Consider the following 21300-nt stretch of genomic DNA (forward strand, 5'->3'; position numbering starts at 1 on the left):
ATAAATAATAAAGAAAACGAAGTTATCGGTGCCACTGAGTAATATCAAAGCTGCTTTGTAGCAACTGCTTCTATAAATAAAAAAGAGCAGCAGTAAGCTTCGCTTTTTTTTTATGAAAACATATTTGTAAGAAAAATATTAATGTAAGCTACAGATATGCAAACGTGACAGACGACTGTGGAGGTGGTTGACACTCATGACGTGCTAGAGTTGAACACTACAAGACACACTGTAGCACAAGTTGTTGTTAGTTCGCCCTCGTGTGTGTTCTACTTGTGTTACAGTGCGTCTTTTAGTGTTCAATCCTAATACGTCAAGGGTGTCAACTATGTACAACCTACTAGCCCCTACTCTGGCCCTTCTGAATCTGAAGAGTCGCAAGAAGAGTCAGCAGCATGAATGAAGGGCAAAGTATTCAGCACAGCTGAGTCAGTCACATTTTCCGTTTGCGACAGAATGATGCCCCCCCCCCCCCCAAAAGGTACTTCTGTCTATCTCTCTCTCACTTCTTTGCATGCCTCATCCAAATCGCAGGTGCTTTTTGTGTCACAGTACGCTTGAGCGCGTGGATGCCGTTCATTTTTCCGAACGTTACTCGGTTCGTAGACATTGAGCGCCATCTGTCGAATAGCACACGAGCCTCAAGCTTCAGGCTTTGCTTTCGTTCTGCCGTGTGTGCTTTTCAGATATATTCATTAGTGGACTGCGCTCTTCTCTGTGGATTAAGTGCTACAGCGTCTTCCAACTTACGCAACATCATCTACCTATTGAAGCAATGTAACCATTCTTTCAAAATAAAAAAATGCAAGTTCTGTATTCTATCACATTTTGAAGTTGATGAATATTCAAGTGGAGCGTTCTATTGATTTCGTGTGGTTAACGGTGATTTCTTTATCATTTTTATTCATTCTTCTGCGCCGTTCTTTTGGCGCAATTTCTTTAGAAGACGACACTTTTGTCTTCTATTACGTCATTTTTTTTACTTTAAAGTGTTTTGTTCTGTTCTCGAGAACTTTGAATTATCAAACCAAAAATATGGGTCATTTTATGGATGACTGCTTTGTACTGGTTCCCCAATCAATGGCAGAAGAAGTTAAATAAGGGAATCGTTTATGAGAAGTCATAACGACGAGTAATAATGGTGGGAATTGTCGAAGCGTCACCAGCGCGCACATGAGTCTGAGGAAATTTTGGATGATGAACTCAGCCGTTACGCTTGTTTGAAGTAGAAAAGTGTGAAATATTTATTGCTTCGTTGGCACTCATGTGTTTATTTGCGCTGCACAGTTTATGGAAGTGCTATGACTTACGGTTCTCACATCGCGCAATTTAGGGATTGGCTTACTGGAAAAAAACAGTATTTCTGGTATGAGTGAAAAACTTTTTGTTTGAGGGAGGAAAATTTGACTTAGCGAAGCTCTTCGTTGCACCGTCAGCTTCTTCAAATGTATTTTATCGGCACCAAGAAGGAATAACTGCTAGTTTATGGTTTGGGGCTGCGTATCTCTCAATGCGCGAACGTTCTCGCAAGTCATTCCAAAAATAACAGCCCACGATATCTACTCAAAGCACCCTAAGGATTAGTGTCTGAGCATGAAGCGAATATTTTATTATTGCTCAGTGTTCAGCTCTTCTACATGAAGAAAAACTTGGCAGATTCCACGCACCTTGTGAATCGATGTTATCAGAGTCATGCGCATGGAGCGTGACTGCGTTGTAATTTCTTATTCAGCGAAACGTTACGAAGTGGCGCTAATGATATGTCTGGTAATGATATGTCTGATAATGTCTGGCTGACTTGATTGCTAGTTTTCTTCATAATCGTTCTCAACATGTTCACTACAGTTCCACAAGGTCATCAGTTCTAGAGGTGTGCTCTTGGGTAAGTCCTGGGCCGCTTAATCATTTTAATTTATATGAACGGCCTCCCAGAACATGTATCCTCGAACATTCGTTTTTGGGCAGATTATTGTTCTTTATAAAACGTGTTAGTTTCTGCAGGTTACGTAAAGCATTTGAATAATTCTTTTACCTTGTTTTGTGCTTGATGCTAAAATGAAAAATGACCATTAATTTCAAAAAGACCATTGTTTTGTCCTTTACAAAAAAATGAAAGGTCGATTACTACAACAAACTCTTTCAATGGTGTATTTTAAAGCAGAGTTATGCAGTACAAATATTTTGGTGTCACATTTACTCATGATCTTTCATCGTATATTGACAGTGCCTCAACATGTTCTAAAACTTAAAACCAAATAGGGTATCTTCGTCGAACAATGCAGAATGCCCCCCCCCCCCAAAAAAATAATAAATTTTTAATGTAAAAATATTTCGCTTGCCCTATCATTGAATATGCCTGCACGGTGGGTGACCTTACAAACAGTGTGACGTAATCAGACTACAAAGAGTTCAAAAGAAAGTTGCCCGTTTCATTTTTCGCCGGTACGACCGCTGTTTCTCACCTTCATTAGCATCACATGAGCTGAAGCTAGAAATTCATTTGGTACGTCATGGTGTATCATGATTGAAGTTTTTACACAACAAAATCAATGATTCATATCGCATTTCAAACACCACCTTTTTTGTCACTTGCCAAGCCTTCCTCTACACGTAACTTCCACGAGCTCAATCTTGCTACCTTTTTGCATTAACAGATGCATTTGAGTATATATATTTTTTTCGAACAATAGAATTATGGAATTCCTCACCTGGTCAATTCGATCATTCTCCCTGAATGATTATGTGACTATTCTTGTTCCAATTACTACGTAACAAAAAGTGAATTCTTTTATTGTTATAAATGTGTTTATTGTTATTTTGTTCTTACTTCTCATGTATCTTTTTTGTTGCAATTTTTTCTTCTGAGCTGTATAACCCCACTCCTTCAAAAGCATTTTTTCAAGGCTGCAGTTTGAAAAATAAATAGAAAAATAAATATATACACACTTATGCAAAGACACACGTTACAGAGGCGGATATGTTTTATATAATCAGTTGCTTGCTCTTGTGTAGTGATGCCAGCAAGAACATTACGATTAGCAATATACTTGAGAAGCACAGACTGCTGGACAAGTTGCTATTTATACTGAAATGAGTGCGTGCAAAAATTTGAAGTACACAAGGAAGACCCCTGCACACAGCGCACTGTCCTCCTTTTTTATCTTCCTTTTGTACTTCAATTTTTTTTGCGCACTCAGTTAAGAAGTATTAACAATACCAAAAACGATAAGCTGATATGCTGCGCTGAAGCTCGCGAGGATGGTAGCTCTGAACACCGCGCTATATGTTCAACACACACGTGTCTATGACCACCAGAAACCTTTGGTTGCTAAGGAAAGATAATAATGAAACAGAGGAGAAAAAAGAGAGGAAGCTGTGGACATTATGGCACTTTTAGCGAGCGAAATTCTGCGAAGTCTTCTTTTCAGCAGCACGTGATGCTGTACACCAGTGAGCAAACTTTTCCCCTGCAGTTTAGAACCTGTTATTACAGTGACCTTTATGCATGACCGGTGCATGCATGACCATATTTTTTTATTACTTTTCTCAGCCCCTCATCCACAAGAGTATATTTGGCAATTTGATGCATGGTTCAGACTGCATTGCTTCTGCTCCACTGCTCTCTAGTTCCTCTCAGTGAGATTCTGGAAAAAGCGGGTCTTGAAAAATTAAACGCTTTTTAATGCCTAGTTAAACTTTGAAAAGCAGTCTAACTGACTCGAATTGAGGTTCCACCATTAAATCCTGTTAAAACTTGTGATGAAGCAGGAAACAAGTACGCTTCGAATACTTAAGCGGGGATAATATTTTGTGTCCCTCGTACACTCACGCAAACTTCAAAAAACAATCCGAGTTGCGAGAGGATTACGATCTTAGTTGTGTACTGGAACATAGTTACGTTACACAGAATTTAAGCTTTAGTGTAGCTTTCCAACAGGTAACATCTGACCTTAACAATATCAGCCTAGTTAAACATGACTTTTATTTGCATTTACAGTCAGTTGCCCTAGCACTTAACCACTGTACAGTAAAATGAAAACTTGCACGCGGCACAGGAAATATTGGAAACTATATAGTTCTACATCAAATATTTTTCTGTATATTGACACAAGTCTTTCCTTTCAAGCTTTTTTCTAAGTGAAGAGCACTTTAGAAGGGACCGCTGTCGTATGCTGTTGACGTCGCTTAGCGTAACGCAGGCAAAACAACCTGTAGCGTACCCAGATGTAGCATCGCACCAAAGAAAATCATCTTGTTCTTAGAGAGGCCCCGCCGCGATGGTCTAGTGGCTAAGGTACTCGGCTGCTGACCCGCAGGTCGCAAGATTGAATCCCGGCTGCGGCGGCTGCATTTCCGATGGAGGCGGAAATGTTGTAGGCCCTACGTGCTCAGATTTTGGGTGCACGTTAAAGAACCCCAGGTTGTCGAAATTTCCAGAGCCCTTCACTACGGTGTCTCTCATAATCATGCGGTGGTTTTGGGACCTTAAACACCACATATCAATCGATTGTTTTTAGAGAGCCTTGGCGACAATTTTAACGCAAATCTTTTTCTTCTGTTCTTTGAGCGCTTTCGTGGCATTAACGCAGGCCAATGTACGTATAACATAGACAAATGTCCCATTTCTAGCGTGAGTGGTGCCAAAGAGAAGTTGTCTTCCTCTTGTTTCTCGAGCGTCTTAATAATATCATAGAAAAGAGAGAGAAAAGAAAAAAGACAAGAGAGAAAAGGCAGGTAGTTTAACCTGATATAAGAACCGGTTCGCTACTTTGCACCGGAGCGCGAACTATTAATCGGAAAAATGACAGAGAGAGAGAAATTAAATGTGAACACAGAAATCAATTAATGTACACAAGCACACATACGCAGGTCGTTTCAGTCAGAGTCGTTCGTGATGTTAACATAAAAAGTAGAATATTTTAACTACAGCTACAAAAACATACGCCAACCACACGTGAATATACAAAGAGCGAGCAAGCGATAAGTAGAAAGAAAAATTAAGAAAGAAAAAAATTGAAAGAAAGTAGAAATGAGCGTGAATGACTAGAGAAACACGCAGAAAACTGGAAGAGAGTGCAGGTAGAAAATAGAGGGAAAAAAACTGAAGAAAAAAAAGAAGGTTGCCCTTCTCCGCAGTTTCTTCAGGCTTGGTACCACTTATGCGGAGCTTCCTTAATTTTCCGTCTTCCTCTCTTTTTGTTTTCTTATTTCTTCTCTTTCTTTTTTTTCTTTCTTTGTCTCTTATCTGCATCCTTCCTGTCTCTTTCTAGGTGGCGGCCGTTCCCGGAACGCTGCTTTGGGTTGAATTAATGTTGCACCTTTTATGGTCTTTTCACTTTTCTTCACTCTTTGTAGAATGGCACAATCTCAAGGTTCATTACGCGATCACGAAAACCTGAGTGAGGAATTTATTAATCTTGAATCTGGTGTTTTCTGAAATAGGCATTTCCTGACGTCACCTTTACAAGTTGCCCAGCAGATCATTTTTTTCTAGACACTGCTGACTCTGCGGCTGCCTGAAGGCTGCCCGAAATCCCGTTCCTTGTAAATGCGAGGGTAATCCACCTTCGAAAACGACACTGCCAGTTTACCCTCTCGAGGCGTGGGAGTCACTGCTGTCATCAACTGACCACCATATTGAGGCGGAAGTAGTTACTTGGCCGAATGCTCGTGGCAAGCTACCGGCCACCATCCTTCGAAGCACTGGCATGCAAAGTTCAACAACCTTGTTGTGCTGTCAATAAAGTTGTTTCTTTCTCGTAATGAGTGAAACGCTTTCGATCACTAAAAAAAAGTAAACATCAGCAACCGGGGCATCCCAATGGCTCGCGAAGCATTCGACGTTGTTCAAAGAACCGGCCAGTCAAAGGAACTTCTTTAGAACATTGATTGATTGCTCAGAAGGTAGAGTTATTGAAAAACGGTTTGCCTATTTGCTGCATAACTTCTACAAAATCCTTTTGGGCGTCGTCATAAAATATCAGACTGTCATTTACAAACTGAGACCAATCGAATTCGTGAGAACTTTATCAGTAGACTTTGGAATAAAAACTACGCAGGTGTTCTGAATTTGTTTTTTACAGCAAAGCTAACAAAGCCAAATTATCATGGAGAGTGCAGGTCCACAGCGTCTATAAATTTATGAATTCCAGTAAAGAAAAAAATTACAACTGCATTCATAGAAGTTTCTGAAATCGTCTTGATGTTCACTGTGGAACTAAGAGCCTCAGCCTAACGTTTCTCTGATATGTCGCGTACTTAGGCATGTCAGTAGATGTGCATTCCACCATGCTTGCACAATCGAGCCAAGTATCCAATGGTCGTGAAACTATGGCCTATACCTCCGGTAATACTTATGCCGTAAGCTTTTATAGTGTCAACATTGCATATGATTGCAAGAAAATGCCTACCCATGTTAAGTTCCTTTTAAAAAAGTCTCATTTGAAAACTTGCCAAAAATCAAGAAATAATATATATTTGAGTAATATGCAAATAAGTATGTCAGAGATAGTGCTAGTGAGACTAGCTCAGGAGGAGGCAGGGCAGGTTAGTAGATGCACAAGGTAAGTATTGCGCTTTGCAGTGAAACTATCCAAGAATAACCAATGCCCATTCACTTACAATTGTAGATGATCATAGATGCTTTGTCATATATATATAAAGATATGAGAAATATAGCCATGCTAGGTGATAGGTTATCGCAAAATACTGGCAAAAGTCACAAAAGCTGAATGACCTAAATACAATTAGACTACTATGATTCATTTGTCGCCACAGTGATGGTGAGTGATATTACTTTATCATAACCTCCCTTCAAATTAAACTCAATTTCTCGCTGTTGTAAACAGCAAAAATAATTACTTTTATTTTGCATGTGTTCTATAAAAATTTGATTATTACATGAATTGTACTTTCCAGCACAGATTGATCAATATTGTAGCGTAGGAAGTCCCAGCAAGGCTACTTTGAATGTATTCAGGTGATAAGTAAAAAAAAGTCATAACCTCATTTGCATAAACTGCTTCAGAACATAATTCTTTTAATGTTACAAAATTTTTCATCCTTTCTTCAAGACGGTTACATTAAAACGCATCGTAAATCTTTTTCAAAAACCTTTTGTCTTTAGGGGACAGTCAGATGTTTCTTGCCTAGAATAGTGCTTCTTTACATCCTGCCTTGTTATTTTCGCGGCATACGCACTTGGCACTTTCGATCTTGCGTATAAACGCGTCTTGCATTCACATTTGCAAAAACTCATTAGCATTATCAGCGCTTAAATATAAATCATCACAAGAATACTAAAGAAAGTAACCATGTAAAATTCACACCACTTTGTATTGAGTGCAACATTTTTAACATGCTCGGAGTTTTGCTTAGAAGTATGCGTCCTTTCCGTAATGAAGGCACGTATTTAGGCAATTACTGTCGTTCTTCAACACTCCACTATCAATCTTTTTATCACAACAGTGGACACACTATCAATAAAATACACACAACTAAGTATTTCTTTGTCTCCCAGTCTTGCTATAACCACAGCAAACGTGCTTGTGATAGAAACACGCACACCCGGCTTCTCTCGAATGCAAACCTTTTATCACCACAGCGAACGCACCTATCAATAAAATACGCACAACTAAGTCTTCCTTTCTCTTGGTAGCGTCATTGTAGATATGCACACTCGACAAAGCACTTCGTATTTTTGAGACCAGCATACAAGCGAAAATCTTAAACCACTAGGCCAAGCATGACTGACTCGAATGTGTGAAGGCCTGCGCGAAAAATATTGAATCATGGCTAAACTAATAATTTATTCGGGTAAGCACGGAGGTTACTTCAACTATGAAAGCGGGGCTATTATATCAACATACGTCATTGCTTTAAACTAAGAGGATGTTCTTTAAGACAGTGTTGAATTCGGCACTTTCAAGCATTCATCGTTTATTACGATCAAACTCCGCATGTGCAAAAAAGGCATGAACAGAAATGTATACCTAAGTAAACAATATAACTGCAATAAATTCTACTTGATCCAGGCACTCCCCGACTTCAGTAAACTAATACCAATGGATCATTGTGGTAAGAGCATCATCGAAACCGAAAGCGAAAGCATAAATCTAAAGTCAAATGAACAGCCGAAGACGACGACGGTGCTCGTGAATGGAAGAACGCGGGGCGCGTGAGCTGGCGGACGTCGATGTGCTGAAGAACGTGGCAACTGGCAAGAGCAGTTAGTTTGACCTTAGGGACCGAAGAGGACCGAGCTAGTGTACCAGGCCAGGTAGGACGAGCTTGGCATGTCCCGACGCCGAGCGAGTGTTTCCGACCCGGCGTACCAGTGCTGTTCCAGCGGTGGACAAGCAAGCAGCCTGAGGTGAGCGGCTGATCCCATTCCAGTGGCGAAGATCGTGGTCTCGGTGTCACGTCCAAGCGGGTCCGACACAACCGGTGGATATTACGGTCATGATGCCACGCACGAGCGGGTTCATCGCTAGCCGGACCTGGAGGCGTGGCCTCGGTGCTACGTCGGGTGTACCATGGCCTGAGTGTTCTTGAACGAGCAGTTCAACGTTTGCTCGTGTGGCCTCGCACGGCCTCATCGTGCACGCTGCCACGACATCGTGAACCTTCTCCTTCATGCGTGTGCCATCGACAATCTCATCGTTTACGTGAGTGACATCGGATGAACTTACACTTCAAGACGCACTCATACGCTCGTGTGCCCGGGCATGGGAGTGTAAGGTTTAGGACTTAGCACGGCTTGTATTCTTCAGCTGTTCATAGTGTGTGTAAATATCATTGTGAAGTCAATAAATGATTCTCGCCTGTGGCTTGGTTGTCCGTGCCTGAGGGACCCAAACCGCCGCAATCACGTACTCGTTACAATTCGGAGGTTTGCAAACTCACCGTTACATGGTATGCTCAATACAGCTCGGTATAACGGAACTTAATTTTATGATGACTGTAGAAATTTAAACCACGCACCTTGATTTAAAAACTTTCTTGCATTGTTTGGCGATGCGTAAAGTTTCCGCGGAACTAGCCGCAGTATTCAATCAACTTTTGCTCCCTTCAACTGCGCTTTAAAAATACCGCGGTAAAAAGTCACGGGTGAAATCTCTTTTAACTTGACTGATTTTAAAATGTGGGCCCTTTGGTCGCTACTGTTGTATTCGTCAAGAAGTTCGGGTCATGGTTAATTCATTTTCGAAGCAATATAACAAGTTCCCTGTCTTTGTATCTAGGATTCTCTGGCGTCTGACAGAACTCCGATGACGTTTTCATATTACAACAGAAGCCACTCATTACACAATACTAGAACCAGCCATTTTATTTTCTTGCCGTTCAAAGCAAACATCGCAGGTTATTAGGAATCTCACTATCAGAGAAAGAACATTGACTTTTTTTCTGGAAAATAAATCTATGTATATACCACAATGGGGACCTTTTTTTTTTACAAAATATGAACTTTTTATTTGCATCGCAAGGCATTCGACAGTCTGTTCTGGTTTTTTTCTCTTGCTCCATACTTTTAAGATCACGGAAAAGTTGTGCCGTGAAACTTTTCCACATACTTCTCCAGGATATGCGTGCCACAGAACAATGAAGTGGTAAGCAGTCACTGAAAAGGAAATGTCGCTTGAGGCAACGCCGCTATAAAAACTGAGTTCGCCCTAGTGAAGACAGCAGGTGCCTTTCTTAGAACGTCACCGTACTCCCTGTTCTCTCTCCCCCAACCTCACAAGCTGAGGAAGACAAAAGCCAGCTGTATCGCAATGAAATACTTTGAGCAATTTCGCCTGTTATATGCAGCTCAGTATTAGCTTACTGTGTGAAAACTCTGAAACGTTTAGCCATAGATCTTTTTACCTACTCTGACGTAGCATACTCTTCAAAATGACTGAACAATTTTGAACCGCTGTAACTAATGAAACAGCACCACAATTGAAATAATCTTTATTAGTAGAAAGTAACTGTTTACCTCCAGCTCCTGAAGTCATTTTCATGTTGCTTTTAGCAAAATGTAAGGGCTGTTTCCTTATCTCCTTATGGCCTATTGCTGTAGTCTCTAACTAGTGATAACTATGTATTTGCACAAGTTAGGCTTTTCCTCTCTAGTTCCGTTTCTGTCGCACTAGCTCGACCAGTGTCCAGTTAACGTGCTCATTACTTTACTCGTATGATCATTCATGTTCTTGCGAAACGATCCCACGTATTTCGGAAAGGAGAAGCGTCACGCAAATGAATAATCGTCGTAGTTACACAGTTACATCTTCATAGTTCTTCAAGCTACCAGGTAAAATCTGCGTTGTTTCGCGACTGTAGTTTATTATTACACTGCATAAGTATGAGTATTGCACCAGGAATGGCAGTTAACACTTCAAAAGTTTTTGTTTCAGCCATACTCCCATACGTTATTGTGGCCTCCTTCATTGCGCGAAGGTCAGTTTAGAGTTCACACATTGTTCTGCAAGGTTATGTACGCTTTCTTCTTCTTTTCTAGTCATTTAGCCAATATATTGTGAGCACGTTCTTTTAGCCAGTTATCCTCTCGCTATAGGTTGCAACTATTTCCCAAGTAAACACTTTGCTTCTGTAGCGTCTTCCCGCGCTTTTGTGTGTTATCTGCAAGTTTATTTCACGGAAATAATAATAAGAAGAAAAGCGCTTACGAGAAAGAGGGAATCTTTTCGGGCTATGAGAAAACCACAAATACGAGCAGACGGCCGCAAAAAGAAAATGGGACCCTGAGTGAGGGAACATATCTCTGGCCGTCACGGGTAATTTGATGTCAGCTGGTCCGACTGCTTTGTATGTAACGTAGGAGCGCACGGGAAGGCCTGTTTTATTTGTACGGGCATCCGAGCAGATCCGACTTTCAGCACACGGCTTAAGCAACTTGCTTTATGACCTGTTTGTTTTTTCAACAAAGGCGAATAATGGAGAACATTGGAACTCGATATACAGAAAGAAACAACTCTGAATTACCTACCTGTTATGCCGATGCTGCCTTCTTAAAATCCGCCAGAAGTAACTGAAATTTCCTGATCACCGAAGCCCCTTTCGGAAGTTTCGGGAGTATTGCTTAGCTTACTTGAGCAGCTGGTCACGTTTCGCACTTTACGTCATCGATTAGGTTGTGCCTACTGAAGCTTTTGGATTTCCAGCCGGTAAGTAAAAAAAAGAAGTAGCAGCTCAGATATGTCTTGCCACGAAATGGTGCTAAAAACAACTGAAATCTATTCCTCGGTGTTGCGTGCCACGTTCTCCGGGCGTAAAAAGTTTGGGGGATACGCTACAGCGGCGACGTTTAACGTCAGAGCACATTACAGATCAAATGTGGTGCACGTTGCTTCCAATCAGAAAGATTGCCTCCAGCCAGTGCACCTCGAGCACCAAATTAAAATATAGATATTTCCAACCTGAAAACTCGTCTGATCACAGGTCGGTCAATGAAGGGCTAATTTTCACATTTCAAGAGCCTGTGAGAAATAACATGTTTCGCTGGGATGTTCCACCCTTTTAGGTTTCTTTTCATGTGTCTCCGTTTTTTTTCTGCAAATCTTTGCAATTGGTTTTGCACATTTCTTTTGGTGTATATTTCTCTGACTTGCCCGTATTAACTCTCTTCTCTTTATCTCTTTATTTCAAAAGATATAGCAATATTTTGACGACATAAGCTGATATTTGTCCCTTTCAACAAATAAAAGAAAGGTCGCCGTTAATTGCAAATCTCATCATAACAATAATTACTCTTTAAGCGTTTGCTGTCAGACAACCACGCAGTGCTAAGAAGTTATGTTGTCAGATTAAGTAATGCCATCACTTGAAAATGTCCTTAAAATGCCTTTATAGCGTAATATGCGCGTGCTAAAAATACGCAGTGGAAGAAACCTTGACAGATTAAATTGAGTTTATTAAAATGCCTGCAGAAGCTTGCCTGTAAAGCGTGTACTTTCTGCTAGACAGCTGTGCAAAGCAACAAACCCTGCCTTATTCTCGCTGTGGACGTGATAAATTGTTATCGTTTTTTTACTGCGATAGCAATCATATGGACTCTCTCGAGTGGATTTTGCTACCGGCGTTGGCGTCGCCGTCACTCGTTATATATATATATATATATATATATATATATATATATATATATATATATATATATATATATATATATATATATATATATATATATATATATATATATATATATATATATATATATACATATATATATATACATACATATATATATATATATATATATATATATATATATATATATATAGTGGGTGGGAGTAATAATTCAATGGGCCAGTTAGTCTTCGTGAAGGTATGGGATATGGCACAACGGGAGCGTTGTCAACAAGGATAAATATATTTATTTCCCAACAGTTTCGGGAGGGGACCCCCTGATGAAGGGAGGTCCCCTCCCGAAACTGTTGGGAAATAAATATATTTATCCTTGTTGACAACGCTCCCGTTGTGCCATATCCCATATATATATATATATATATATATATATATATATATATATATATATATATATATATATATATATATATATATATATATATACATATATATATATATACTAAAATGCATGAAAGAAAAAAAAACTGGTGCACGAAATTGAACTTGGCTTTTCTGAATCGTGAGTGTTAGGCATTACTACTGATCCACCGAGGAGCGGCTCTTTCACCGTTGAAATAGCAAGCTATTTATATTTACCACTTACCGCTGCTGACGGCAATCTCGGGGAATTGTATTTTCAGAATTACCAGCAAGATGACGCAAAGAGCGCGCGTCACTGCATCGCGTGGCAGTGCGTGCTCTAATCTTCCCCGCGTACTTTACCCCGCTTAGAGGAGGGGAGCAAAACTTCCTCGTACGCCGTTATCTCGCGGTGGGGAAGAGTGGAGGATCGTACGTATTGGCTGGCCTCAGGCTTCACCTGGAACAATTCTGCTGTAGTTACCGGGCGCACAAATGTCGCTGCAATCGTTGCAGTCTCCGTTTGCGAAAAGCGCGCACTTTTCAGACACATCGAAGTAACAACTGAGACAATTATTCGCGTGCATCCATGCCTGTGAGTACGTTTCGCGTGTCATTCGTGTGTGAGAAACATAGGGCACGTTTAGATCTGCTTTCCGTTCGGCACGTGACCTTTCAATTTGTTGCTATCACGTTCATTGCTTCGCATTTGCGGCAAAGCTGTGACTTTTTTTAATTCTAGATTTGCCGCTCCCATTTTGCAATCCGGTGCTTAGGTCTGAACGGGATCCTCGCACTGCTAAATCAGGTGTCCTAATTAATGCGCTACACATCCATGCTTGCAAAACATCAAGTATGTGTCTAAATGAACGCGTTGTACACACCGTACAAAACAACTTGTTCTAAGTTCCTCACCATGTATCTATAAAAAGATAATTGAAATGTTGTCGGATATATATATACTGAATGCAAGGCTTTTCTCTGTGAATATAAACAGTGAAGAGGTTGTATTCAAGCGTTATGATCTTTCGAAGTGTCGTATGTAAAGGGTGGTATATGATATGATGAACAATTGAGTATGGTTTTTTTAATAACACTAAGTCTAACAACTTTTGGCATTTGTTAACGCGCCTCTTACTCAAACGAAAGTCTGTTTTGGTGAATATATCTTGCTCTAGTAAGTATAGGTTACTAAGGTGATACTTAAGTGGCATCTCGTTTATAAGCAGGCTCTATTCATGAAATCATAGAGCCCTCAGGTGTTGTCTCTTGCGCCTAATTCAGTTTTATTGTGATGTATATCAATGCGAGATCACTTTTTATTTTAACGACCTTTAATATAGGGCACTGCCGGTAGCGGCACGTGGAAGGGCCTACGAAGAAAAAGGCCTGCGTGGTGCGGCTTTGTGCGCTGTGTGCTGGCAATTAAGCCTGATATAATTCCCGATTCACACAGGACCGGCAACACTAAAGCTGTTATTTAGGTGCACTAGAATAACGAGAGGAACAGAATCATAAGCAATTCGAAATGCTATTCAAAAGAAAGTACAACTCTGAAAAGTACATACGTTCACGTAAATTGTAAAGTCGCCCTATGTGCATTGTCTCAACGAAAGAATATATTCAACACATGGATGCACCACTGTTTGTATGTTTTATTCTCAAAGACTGTTACAAAAAGTTAATGCAGTAATACACTATTGATTCCAAGCCTGAAGGAAGAATAGAGCTGGCTAGGATTTGTTGTTGCTCTTTTTTTTTTTCGGCTGATTGCTTCTCGTTCCTTTCTTTCTATGTTTCTTTTTCTACAAACCTACTTTTTTCTCACACATTCTATCTTTAATTCTTTTTTCTCGTTCTTTCTTTCTTTTTATCTGTCTTTCTCTTTATTTGTCTTTTTTTAACTTTGTCCGTCCTCTTTTTATGCCGTTCTCTATTTTTCTATATTCTTTTTTTACTTTTATTTCTGTCGTTCTTTTTCTATCAATCTTGCTCTCCGTTTCTTTCTATCTCTTTTTTTGTGTCTGTTCCTTTCCCTTTCGCTCTCCTCTGTCGATTCATCTTTTTGTGTCTCTATTCCCTTTATTTTGCCCCGCCGCGGTGGTCTAGTGGCTAAGGTACTCGGCTGCTGACCCGCAGGTCGCGGGTTCGATTCCCGGCTGCGGCGGCTGCATTTCCGATCGAGGCGGAAATGTTGTAGGCCCGTGTGCTCAGATTTGGGTGCACGTTAAAGAACCCCAGGTGGTCGAAATTTCCGGAGCCCTCCACTACGGCGTCTCTCATAATCATATGGTGGTTTTGGGACGTTAAGCCCCACAAATCAATCATTATTCCCTTTATTTTCCTCTATTTTTTTCTTTTTTCTCTCTATTTTTCAATTCCTACTTTCTATTTTGTTTTCTTTCCATCTCTTTCACGTGTTTCATAGGGTTCACTTCAGCGAGCAAATTTTTGTACTCTGTACAGGGGCTTTACTCTGTACAGGGGCTTTCTCCTATTCCTTTGGGGCACTCACCTCTAAAGAGTAAGTTGGCCTTCTTACTCCTGCGATATCCTCCGAAATTTTTAGAGTGTGGTTACAAAAGAGCTTAGGGGTTTTTATGAGCACTATCAGGTCTTCACAAATTCCACGGGTGCTTTGTGCTTGATATAATATAAAACTTGCTCTTCAGAATAAGAACACTTCCGTTCGAACATTTCTCAGCTAACTTCAAAAGTATTTTGCTTGCATGCTTTGGTTGATTATTGGAGCATCATCTAGTTAAGAAAGCCTCAAGATCAGTGATTGTTTAGTTTTTAACTAGTCTATTGCAAACTGTAGTTGCAGACGTACGTCAGCGACGTACGTTTTACACTCGCTAATTTGTTTAAGGAATTCACCCAGCGATCACAGAATACTCGAGTAAAAGCTTATTAGTGAGAGAAGACCTTCGCTGCGCAAATGTTTGAATTGTGATGTAACTGCTCGTTTTATATTGTGGTCATGTTTTCCGGTTGTATTGATAAGCTCCATAAACTGTAAAATCAAGCCAGGCTTTTATAGGCGCTGAGTTTACCCATTTTTGGCATACAGGAAGGACAGACATAATGAATGCAAGATGCTAAATCAAGCTTAAATGACTGATTTGAAAACATTTCCGTATTACTAGCGCAACAGGCGTAGGGACGATGCTTGCAGCAAGAATAACAATGTTGGTGTACACCAGAATAACAATGATGTTAAAGTCAGCCTTTTAGCCAAGTTCTTGAGTTAATGTTTCGTCAGGCGATATGCCCGTTTGGCCAGTAACATCATTAGGCAACTTCACTTCTTTCACGCCAAACCTGCATTATTGCGCATTGAAAGTCGAATCTGTTATCCCGGCATCTTTCAGCTCTAATAATAGCTGGTATTCATGTTTCCTCTTACAAAAACCCCATACTAAATTGTCATCAGCGTACACCAGCACACCAGGTAGTCCACTAGACTCACGCTTTTCTGAAAGACCTCCGATGCGGAAGAAATGCCGAAAGGCAGATAGAGGAGGCCTTGTAACCCGAATGGGAAATAAAAAGTTCAGACATTGGAAGTTCGCTCTCCAAGCGGTATCTGATGATAACCGAGTTCATGTCAAGACCGTTAAAGTATGTCGCCATCATCATTAAATCATAGTCATCATCAGAGTGACTACGCCGTCTCCGGGACAAAGACCTCTGCCATGTTCTCCTGATCAACCCAGTCCAGTGTTTGCGGATCAATAGATCAAATAACTTTATTTTCATTAAAAAAAGCAAACATTTGCGGTAAAAAAAAGGTGGCCAGGAAAAAAGCTGTCAAATTTTACTGATGCCAGGTCCTTTATCTTTATCTTCTTTATCTACCCTGTCCGCCTAGCTTTCTGTCTCTCTCACAATTACCTTCTCTTGCAATGTAGTCAGCAACCCTTAATGACCAGCAGTTATCAAGCCTAAGCACTGTGGACTCAACCCATGCCTATTTCTTCTTTCTAATTTGGGCAATTATACTTTTCACACTCTGTTGCATGACCTACTGTGTTCTCTTCCGGTCCCCTAATGTTATGCCTATCAACTTATTTTCAATTACTCACTGTATCGTCCTCAATTTAAGTTCGCTCAATAGAATTACTTGAAATTTGTTAAACTGGCTTTAAAACCTCTTTGTCTGGGAAGCACAAAAGGTTCTTCATTTATGTACTTATTAACATTCGTGGGTTCCACGCACTTCTCAAATGAACCATCCTTCTTTGAAAGAGCTAAAGGGGAGTTAGGTGGTTGGTTCATGCGCATTACGTGAACGCATACCATTCTTTGAAGTTCCTTTTTTAAAGGTTCCGCTAGCTCTGTAGAGCTCCTCACACTCGCTGCAAAAGAGCAATACTGTAGGCCTGCCACGAGCAAGCGAGATTTTTGAAGATACGTCTGAATCTTTTGATAAGTACGTCATTTGCAGCCTTGCCTATGTTGCGCTCACTGCGCTGAACTAGTACCGGGGCTTTAGTTTAGCTTGCCGACTTTTTTTTGGTAACGAAAAACGGAACTGTAGCAGAAGTTTGGTAAGCCTTACTTCCTCCATTCATGTTCCAAAAAACAATATGGCCTCGCATACCCTTTTTTTTCTTCCTTTATATGTTTAAGTATCCGGCCTATTGCACGAGTAAGTAACGCCTTTTTTAAAGCGCGCCAAAATATCTGAGAGCATTCCAGATTATTTCACGATCATATAGTAGGCTTTAGTATGCAAACTAGTACAGTGGAGTTCATTCTCGAGAAAATGCGACCATTGGTAATGCTCGAATGTTCCCTGCCATACATTTAAATGCCGACGCGCCTTGCGACGGATCTTTATCGACGGCCAACGCCCAGTACGCCATCAGTGCCATTGTGTATAGATTGCAGTATGACGCAAGTTTGTCCAAATAAAGTTTGTTTGACACGCTGACCACTACCTTCATCAACGTCACGATCACGTGACAATATTGTACCCCATCTCAAAGCCCGTAGGACAGAATTCATTGATTTGAACTCATCTGCTCCATCCTGTTTTCAGCTAAGTGACAAGAAAAACAAGCTTTCTTTCTATGCGGTGCTTACTTCAAACCTTATCATCAGTTGCTAACTTGAGGATTAACAACCCAATCTTTTTCAGGTCATGCTGCTGTGATCTCGAGAATTTTAATGTCCTCGTCCTGACGTTTTCTGACGTCGGGTACTACAGATGACGCACGGATGCGAGAAAAGAAGTTAGGTTTGTGACACAACCAATATTTTCATCAGGAGCCTGGGCATTGTGTAGGTTTGCATCAGCAAATGCGCCTGCGACTGTAGTGAGCAATAACTAAGTGGCTCAGCGGACCGAGCGTAGGAACAGTGGGACACAAAACACGGAGTCTAATATCTCAGCAATGCTGGCGATACCCTGCTTTTTTAGGCTGAGCCTAAAATTCCTACGCCACCTGCTGAACAAAGCTGAAGTTACTGTCAATCGAGCGGAGGCTTTGCTTGGAAAAGCTCGCACGCTCATTTAGTGTGCACGCTTCGCTGAGGAGATGAAATGACCGGGCGAGTGGCTCGCTCCATGAGAACGCTAGCTGTGCCGGCGTGCCGCGCATGCGTAGTTGGCGTCTTCGCTCGTTCGCTGGGCCCGCTGGCCCATTTGGCCCCTATCACTCTAGCGAATCCGATTGATTGGTATGTGGGGTTTAACGTCCCAAAACCACCAAATGATTATGAAAGACGCCATAGTGAAGGACTCCGGATACTCTAGCGAATTGATTTTCTCGTTTTCCTTCTCTCGAGGGCACCCAGCCCCTTGATATCCTCGACAGTCTTCCCTTCTTCTCCAAACTTTGTTTCGCAGTGGTATATGCCGTCTCCGCCACCATGCGCATATCGACGGGATTATCCACGTCAGCTGATTGTCCTTCAACATTCTCCTCCGTATTCTAGAACTCTGCCTGACAAATACGATCTAGTCACTTCTCTACTCTTGCAAGGTTCCAAAGCTGCATAGTGGTTGTTGCTTTTTTTCAAGTCCCGAGCAAATTTCTGCTTGCGCTTGCTTTTCTGAACAGAATACGCACCTCTCTTGCACGTCATGACTAACTTCGACGCAATAGAGATCAAATTTTCTCACCAAGGGGCTGTATTCGTTCTTGTCCTTGTCAGGCTTGAACTGCAGATGGTGAAAACATTGGATGCATCGTCCCACGCAGTACTCAGCAGTACCGCTGTCTTCGATGCTTCCGTTTATTGCTCGTCTGTCGCTGCTATCACCTGCAGAAATAATTCAAACTTTTGTTTAAATCGCTTACAGATTTCCTTAACCTTACACTTCAGGAGCAATCGCTTCGGAGTCTTCGGGCGAGCGATAACGTGCCAGACTCAGGAACGATTTTCGACAGCGTCGAGGGACCACTTCTGACACCATGTAAAGCTAGCGAAATGGGCACAGGCACTACGCTTGAAGGGCTCCCAAACCACACTGAGTTCAAAGGCGAGGCATCAGCTTCCTTCTCGCCTACACTGCCCTTCCTGGCAGCGCTATTTCCTCCTCGCCACATATTTCTTCATGAAACACGCGAGATATGAGCACCAAGCGTTGAGCCAGCCAAGATTCCACGCTTTTCGACTGAGTGCTGATATCACCACTTGCGCAGTCGTACACGCGAAAAACGAAGAGAAATCAATTTGTTGCGCGTGATAGTCATACGAGACGAGTCAGAATGAGCATGCAACGGCATGGCAAAGTACGGTAAGTGGCAATTCAAAACACACATCACTCGTATATCGACCAATCGACAACGTATGCCATCCTGACGTCACGTGAACTTGCATCAATAATTGTGCTGCAAAGACGCGAAACATCGGGAGGGAATGACGAGCTCATTCTTTGTATTTTCAGGCGTTATTTACGGGCTTGAAAGCATTCATTGATGATTGATATGTGGGGTTTAACGTCCCAAAACCACCTTATGATTATGAGAGACGCCGTAGTGGAGGGCTCCGGAAATTTCGACCACCTGGGGTTCTTTAACGTGCACCCAAATCTGAGCACACGGGCCTACAACATTTCCGCCTCCATAGGAAATGCAGCCGCCGCAGCCGGAATTGAACCCGCGACCTGCGGGCCAGCAGCCGAGTACCTTAGCCACTAGACCACCACAGCGGGGCGGTTTGAAAGCATTAGGGTCAGTGTGAGAATACCAATGATGTTTACTGATGCCACAGCTCATAATGGCATGACCGAGCACACTGGACATACTGCGCTTCCCTGATGAGCACCCACGCTGAACAATCATTGTATGTGTCCAAACCGATTTTAATTACGTTAATGCACCTACCAATTTCCCACTCAGCCAATCAGTAGATCCACCTTTGTGTCATTAACTTTGTATGTTTTTTTTTTCTTTTTTTGGCTTATCTCTACAGATTACTTGTTTTGTTCGTTCTTTTACCAAAAGGTTTTTTACTAAGCTGATATGCCTTGTTTTCATGGTTGGCGGTAACTAATACATTCTACCTTTTTTTTTCGAGTGATAAAGTAGTCGAGAATCAGTAGTCAAGAGTTCTTAGGTGTTCTAACACGCGCTTTAGAGTGTCTATTCACCATGACGGTTCAGCGCTTTCTCTTAAAGGCCAACGTGCCACCCGCAAGCCTGCGCAACACGTCTTCTAGATTGAACTGGTTCGGGTGAAGTAAGGGTGTCGGAGCTTCATCACTTCGATTCATAAGGCATTAGTTAAAGACCAATTTGGCAACAAATTAACCAATCCAGCCCAGTAGTAATTAAGATCGGGGAAACCCAAGAGAGCGAGTCAGAGTAACCGAAATCAGAAAGTATTCAATGGCATCTGAGAGGCTCAACAGAGCAAACACTAAGCTATGTACTTGAATTTTTTATTCTATGTACAGATCGCCTGTGCACTTGAAAGATGCAGCTCTCGAAAGAAAAAAAAAGCACAATTCTTAGTGCGCACTGCAGTTAGAGGAGAGCTGCATACGTGTCACATTCGATCCTCAAGCATCTTATTATTTTCGCCATGACAATAATTACGAGTAGTATATGTTGATACATTCAATATGAGAACTATTTAGGCGCAATGGTTGGTTTAATCTATATTCTCGACATATTCAGCATACATTAAAGACGCTCAAACAACAACACGTATAAAAATTGACGTGAGGTGACCATATAAAGCTCCCATCACTCTGAAGGCAAAGAAAATACATATTTATTTTGTTCATTTCTTGTGCATTCTATTTGGTTCGGTGACCTCGTTTCCGTAGATGGCACACGGCAGGAAACGAAAGTAAGAAAAATTCATTGGTCGCAACAACGTGAAAACCAAGACACGATTACTTTTGTTGTCCCTTACTAAACCCCACCGTAGCACCAGCTCTCACGCCAACTCGGAGTTACACCATCAAGTATCGACATCGGAACCAGCCATCAGTGGCACACTTCATTGCGGTCTATCAGCTTTCATTTTTTTTATTTCTTCTAGGCGTTGCCAGAGCAAATCGATAGCACACCCTACGTCCCTGAAGGACCTCGGTGTACTGGCGGCACTTCGTTATCCGGCCGGAACGCCGCAATGCGGTGTTTCCTAGCCAGAAACCATGATGGAATGATACCGTTGTAGTTACTCTATATTTATTCTTACTGTTGGTTGATTTTTTCGTGCGAACCGATTACCAAGCGTGATTTGCGAAAGTGCTCGTGCACGCCCAGCTCCACACCTTTTTTGCTCGAAGTGGTGAATATCTACATGAAAAATAGGAAGTTCGCGTAATTTTCCAGTTGTTACAACGTC

The 21300-nt window shown here is 41.5% G+C and overlaps 1 long non-coding RNA gene across 1 annotated transcript in view; it reads right to left on the bottom strand.

Moving 5' to 3' along the window:
• The window catches only part of LOC142813924 (uncharacterized), a 44788-nt gene extending 25836 nt beyond the window's left edge, over positions 1-18952 (bottom strand). Inside the window, exons 1-2 of the long non-coding RNA XR_012894736.1 lie at positions 18816-18952; positions 18620-18759 (exon numbers count right to left, since the gene is read on the bottom strand). This is a non-coding gene — a long non-coding RNA (uncharacterized LOC142813924). The remainder of the gene's footprint in view (positions 1-18619; positions 18760-18815) is intronic.
• Positions 18953-21300: the final 2348 nt, after the last annotated feature.

The sequence above is a fragment of the Rhipicephalus microplus genome, chromosome 4 (genome assembly GCF_043290135.1).
Source record: "Rhipicephalus microplus isolate Deutch F79 chromosome 4, USDA_Rmic, whole genome shotgun sequence".
Taxonomy (NCBI): domain Eukaryota; kingdom Metazoa; phylum Arthropoda; class Arachnida; order Ixodida; family Ixodidae; genus Rhipicephalus; species Rhipicephalus microplus.